This window comes from Tamandua tetradactyla (genome assembly GCF_023851605.1).
Source record: "Tamandua tetradactyla isolate mTamTet1 chromosome 1 unlocalized genomic scaffold, mTamTet1.pri SUPER_1_unloc_1, whole genome shotgun sequence".
In the NCBI taxonomy this organism is placed as follows: Eukaryota; Metazoa; Chordata; class Mammalia; order Pilosa; family Myrmecophagidae; genus Tamandua; species Tamandua tetradactyla.
The window spans coordinates 1480035-1486034 of NW_027518237.1; positions in this window are offsets into that span (position 1 = coordinate 1480035).

The following is a 6000-nucleotide window of genomic DNA, read 5'->3' on the forward strand; positions in this document are numbered from 1 at the left end:
GGGGGTTTGCCCTGCAGGCTTTCAGATTTGTTTGGGTCTTATGACCCCTGGGTTCTTTCCAATTTCTCCCTATGGAAATATGACTGTCCATCCTTTGTATATTGGCACCAGATAGCTTGTTTTGAGATTCATAGGCCCAGAGCCAGGAAACAATTTTTGCCATTTTAATTATCCTTTAAGGTGATGCATACAGTTGCCAAGTTGACAAGGGTGGACATGTGGTAGTTAGGTTCAGGTGTCACCTTGGCCAGGTGAAGGTGCCTAGGTCTTTTGCTGTAGAGATGAGCCTTTCACATGTGAAACTCATCTAACACTGATAGCATCTGTGATTGGCTAGCGGATGTGCCTGCTGCAGTCAATGATGTTTAATTTAATTGGCCGGATGCTTAAACAAGAGAGCTCAATGCAGCACAGCCCAAGCATCTCAGCATACCTCACCTCAGCACTTGCAGCTCAGTTCAGGACTTTGAAGATGCAGAAAGGAATCAGCCCAGGGAAAGCTTTTGGAACCTAGAAACCTGGAGAGAAGGTCAGCAGAGATCCCCTGTGTCTTACCATATAAAAGAGGACCTCAGATGAAAGTTAGCTGCCTTTCCTCTGAAAAACTATACATTTTTCACGAAATAAATTCTCTTTTATTGAAAGCCAATCCATCTCTGGTGTGCTATATTCTGACATCTTTTGCATACTGGAAAACTGCCCCTATAGTCTGGCTTCTGGAAGGTCATAGGAAAGCCAAATTAGACCCAATCCTGAAGCAGAGCCACTGCATTTGACCCATAGACTAATGAGTAAAAAAAAAAACTTATTGTTATAAAACATTGAGTTTGGGCATGGTTTGCTATACAGCAATATTGCAGCAATAAACTGCCCAAAATACCATGAATAGCTTCCATCCTACTACCAAGGCCACTCTGTACCTGGGTATATTGAACAAACTGTATTTATTTCCTATTGCATTTTACCAAATCACCAAAAATTTAGTGCTTTAAAAAAATTTATTGTCTCACAGTTCTGGAAACCAGAAATCTAAAATGATTCTCAGGGCTACCTTATTTCTAGAGGTTCAGATAAAATCTGCTTCCTTGCCTTTTCCAGTTTTTAGGGCTGCCTACATTCCTTGGCTTAGGGTCCTTCCTCCATCTGTAAAGCCAGTAGGATACATTTTCCTTCCTCTCTGCCCACATGCATCTATCATGTAAGGACTCTATTAATTGCATTGGGCTCACCCAGATAACACAGGATAATTTCCCCATCTTAAGATCCTTAATTTAACTTAATTCCCAAATGCAAAGTTCCTTTTTCTCTGTAAGATAATAAATATGTGCAGAAATTCTTGGGATAAGAGCACGAATAACATTGGGTGAATGGTAGTTACTTTATTTTCTCTGCCTTACAAGCATTAGGCTGATTTGGTAAGTAAATTGACAGTCATTTTATTAACCTAGTTAGCCAAAGTTTCCTCTGCATTGGATTATTTCTGGTGGGTATTTGTGTGTGGATGTAAATATCTCCTAATTCTTCATCCATTCTGAGAGGTCCTTCTACAAACTCTTCTCCTAGACCTCTTTGCCATGAAATTTTCAGGTTTCTTTATTTCATGTCCATGACCTGATGACCAAAAACTCAATCACTGACAATGAATCAAGGTACATATGTACTGCATGCAATTTCTTATTCAGTGAGAAGTGAGAAACAGGATATACTGTCTAACAGAATGACTACCTGGAGGACTTTACTTCACTGCTGCCTTTCAGGATACTCCATAGTGGGGGAGTAATGCAATAACAGTCCACCTCTGTGTAGACTCAATTTAACCAAATTTGGATGATCTGCTCCTACATTAGATTGTAATAGGGAATTTTCCATTGGGCATTTAGTCTATAGTGTGGACTAAGGAAGAGGTGACAGATATATATGACCACATATCATAGGAGACTGAATTATTGGCACCTGTGATTTGTGTCTGATAAACTGGTTGGAACCCTACACCCAAATGAAATATGTTTTCCCTCCTACCTGCTCAGTCCTGGTCTTATATATAACATTTATACTTAATAGTGGAATGCTGCATTAATGCCAAACATTATGATATTAGAAAATCACATAATACTCATTTCCCAATAGGCAGCTCATGTAGTCTAGTTATTTGTGGTCCATGGTCAGCTTTCATTCTGATCACAGGCCAAGAGCAAGCTAGAAGCTCCTTTTCTAGTAGAGAACTGTTGGAAGTATTATCTGTGATTTTCCCTTTGGGACTTACCAGTGGTTTTTTATATGACCAGTCAACACCCAATAATTTGACAGAGCAGTGAGGGCCTCATAGCTTGTCATAATTAATTGATCATCCCTGGCTCTCAAGATAGGGTATTAATATTTCTGACACTTCTTTTAATTCTAAAAGATAATCACTGGTTAACATAATATCATCAATATAATGTAATTTAGGTTTCTCCCAGTTGGTCAAGTCTTTTGCCACTGGGCTGCAGCAAATGGTCAGGTTATGTAAATAACCTAGTGAAATCACATTGAGATTATCATCCTTGCCAGGTGAAGGCAGAACAAGTTGACTGACTCTTTTTTTAGAAAACACTGAAGAAATAATTAGCTAAATCCAAACAAAATGATAGTGACAAAATTAGCGCTAATTTCTTATAGTAAAGAGGCACTATTTGGAACCACTGCATACAAAGGGGGCCCTACTTTATTTAATTTGTGGTAATCTTCTGTCATGCATCAGGTTTCCATGCAGGCCACACAGAGCTATTAAAAGGCTATGGGTTGGTGTTAATATTCCCACTCTTTCTTTTTCCTTAATGGTTGCAGAAATTTCTTGATGGGCCCTTATATTTTTAAGTGGTTACAATCCTCCAAGGGAACAATTTTGCCTATCCCATTAGGAATACTTTTACTACTCCACACTGGAGGCAGAATTTTCCTATGGTTGTTTGCAATGTGGACTTTAAGAGAAGATCAATTCCTAATATATATACTGAAATATCTAGTATATTCCCAGGAGGAGGGGTAGTCTCTCAATTTGCAAGATCATATTACACCATTTAGCTCTGATTGTCTTCCTACCATAGCCATCTGCAGCCAGCAAAGATCCTTTAAATTTGGCTATATCTCCATAAATTAGATTACATTCAGTTCCTGTGTTCACTAGTGCTAACACCCTCTATTTACTAGTAGGGGTCCAGTAAACAGTTAATTCTGCTTGTGCCCTCCAATCCCTGGGTTCCCTTTTTATTGTTAGTACCTAGGAGCTTTGACCCCTCCCATAAGGGAGGGGAAGGGAGCTTACCAAGTCTCTTCCAGAGGTGCTGAGGGGGTTCTCATGTCTTGAATGGGGGTTTCTTAGTTTATCTTCCCCTTCAGCAGCTTGGGGATTTATTTTAATAAATATTTTGTCTTTGGGTAATTTGCTTCACAATTTAATTAAACAACATTTGGTCCTGTGTGCCTTCTAGTTCTGTCCCTGCAGCAATTAGATCAGCCCACATTTGCTTATATTGGACCTGATTAGGGTCATTATGCTTTCAGGAAGCTTTTCCCAAGGCTCTTACCCATCTTTTTCAGAGCCTCTTTGCTCTCTGAGTTCTACTATGGCTTTGACAAGTATGGTAGTTAGGTCCAGGTGTCAACTTGGATAGGTTAAGGTGCCTAGTTCTATTGTTGTGGACATTAGCCAATGGCATGTGAACCTCATTTTTGCTAATTACATCTGCAGTCAGCTAGGAGGCATGTCTGCTGCAGTGAATGATATTTGATTTAACTAGATGGTGCTTAAATGAGAGAGCTCAAAGTAGCACAGCCAAAGCAGCTCAGCATACTTCATGTCAGCACTCACAGCTCAGCCCAGGCCTTTGGAGGTGCAGAAAGGAAAAACCCTGAGGAAAGTTGTTGGAACCCAGAGGCATGGAGAGAAGGCCAGCAGAGATCACCCTGTGCCTTCCCACATAAGAAAGAACCTCAGTTGAAAGTTAACTGGCTTTCTTTTGAAGAACTATATGTTAACTAAATAAATCCCTTTTTATTGAAAGCCAATCTGTCTCTGGTGTGTTGCATTTTGGCAGCTAGCAAACTAGGACAGCAGGTATTAGGATGGGCTGTCCCATTAGAGGACTTAAGATGGACACGAGAAGTCCATAAAAATGATTAGAAGGGATGTACATGATGAGTCTTTTATCTCTGCTGTAAAAAATTTCATTGTTGTGGGCTGCAAAATTTGCAGAGTATATTGCATATTTCATCTCAAGACCCCACAAAACATCTTGCAGCTCCTCCATAGATTTCCAGTGGGAAGTAGAGTGTAGAATATCTCCCTCATTGGGTCAGGCTGTCTTACATGCAGCAGTTAGCCAGGCTACCAAAGATACCATTTCTACTTGATGGGTAGAATACAGCATACAGGCACTGGTGGCTGGATGGGTGTGTTGTGATAGATGCTAACTTACTCATTTCCATCCCAGTTAATATTATGCTCTTGGCTCCTGCATCCCATAATCATAAAAGTCAATCAGGTAATGACTCCCTGACTTTCCACTTATAATGCTATCCAAGGTCCCTCCATTCTGCCACAATATAACCTCTTATGTTAACATGAAGTTTCTGTGCAGGAGGTTGTAAATTCTGAGTTTCAGCCCAGCGGGTCACTCCTGTTCTGTTTTCATTTATTTTTGTAGGACTGGGCATACTTGCCAGAGGGGTCCTCTTCCTTTGTTTCAAAACCTCTTCCTTTTCCTTCTCTTCCATCATCAGATGAAGAATCTACGGGATCTCAAGGTTTTGAGTTCAACCCTGGATTAGTTAGTATTCTCTGGACTTGAATTTGTGGCAATTTTCTACCATGAGCTTTCACATATATACAGGCTGTTTCTAATTGATCATGCACCTGATGAAGCACTTGATTGAGGTTTCATTTCTGCTCAAGTGAACCATGTGTCCATCTCTAATTTCAGTTCTTCCTCTAGATGCCAAGCTGTTGCTTTTGCCACCTATTTTTCCTCTGTAGAAAAGTAATGTTCCTAAAAGGGCCCATGCTATGGTCACTGCTATTGTGTATTCTTTTACTTTACTAATATTTAATTGAACTGCCATCTGTTGCAGAACAGTTAGCAACCCCATAGGAACTTTCAGGGTTTCCCCATATTATTGTTGTTATCCTGATTTGTCCAGGAGGGCAACTACCTTTCTCCAAATGGGTGATATAGACCTACCTGGTATATCCCCAATGGATTCTCCCTTTCTTGGACTCATGCTTACTGTTGCCAGCAGTATCTCAATCTCCTATCTGGCTCATCAGTTTTCAGGCCCAGACTGAGCTCATGAAAATCCTTGGAGTGCACAGCTACATGACTGATTAACACAGAAGGCACAGAAGCAGACATCAGTTTATTGTGAATTATGAACAGGAGTTTCCTGGTGACTGGTTTCTGGACATTAGTGACATTAGCCCTCCATGAAGGGAACAGAAATGCACAAGGTGATATATAATTTCAGACAAAAACATTCCATATAGTATAAGGACATTGGGTCTCTAATATAATCATTCAGTGGGTCTAAGACCTGATGTTTTACTAAGGTTAGAGTTTAAGACTAGGATGCAATCAGTGCCTTTTCTTACTGCTAAATTCTTCCCCTCCAGGTAGATCATTTACTTTCTTGACCTTTGACTTTGGCTAAAACAGGTTTGCTAAGGCTCCTAGGAGGGGTCTAAGCATCAGTCCATGACAGGTGCAATCAACTCTCTGATGAATTAGGCCCACAAAATTTTCTCACAGTGATAACCAAGGTAGTGCTTGCTTAATCAAACAATCAGACACCATCACTTGGCCATGCTGACACATGAAATTAACTGTCACACATTGACATTTTATTTATATCACAGTTGACACTAGGAAAAAAAAACTATTGTTTGCCACATCACCCATATGAAAAATTGAAAAAAATGTGGTTGTTGACCTAAATATAAAAGGCAAAAAATGCAGTACTTCAAAA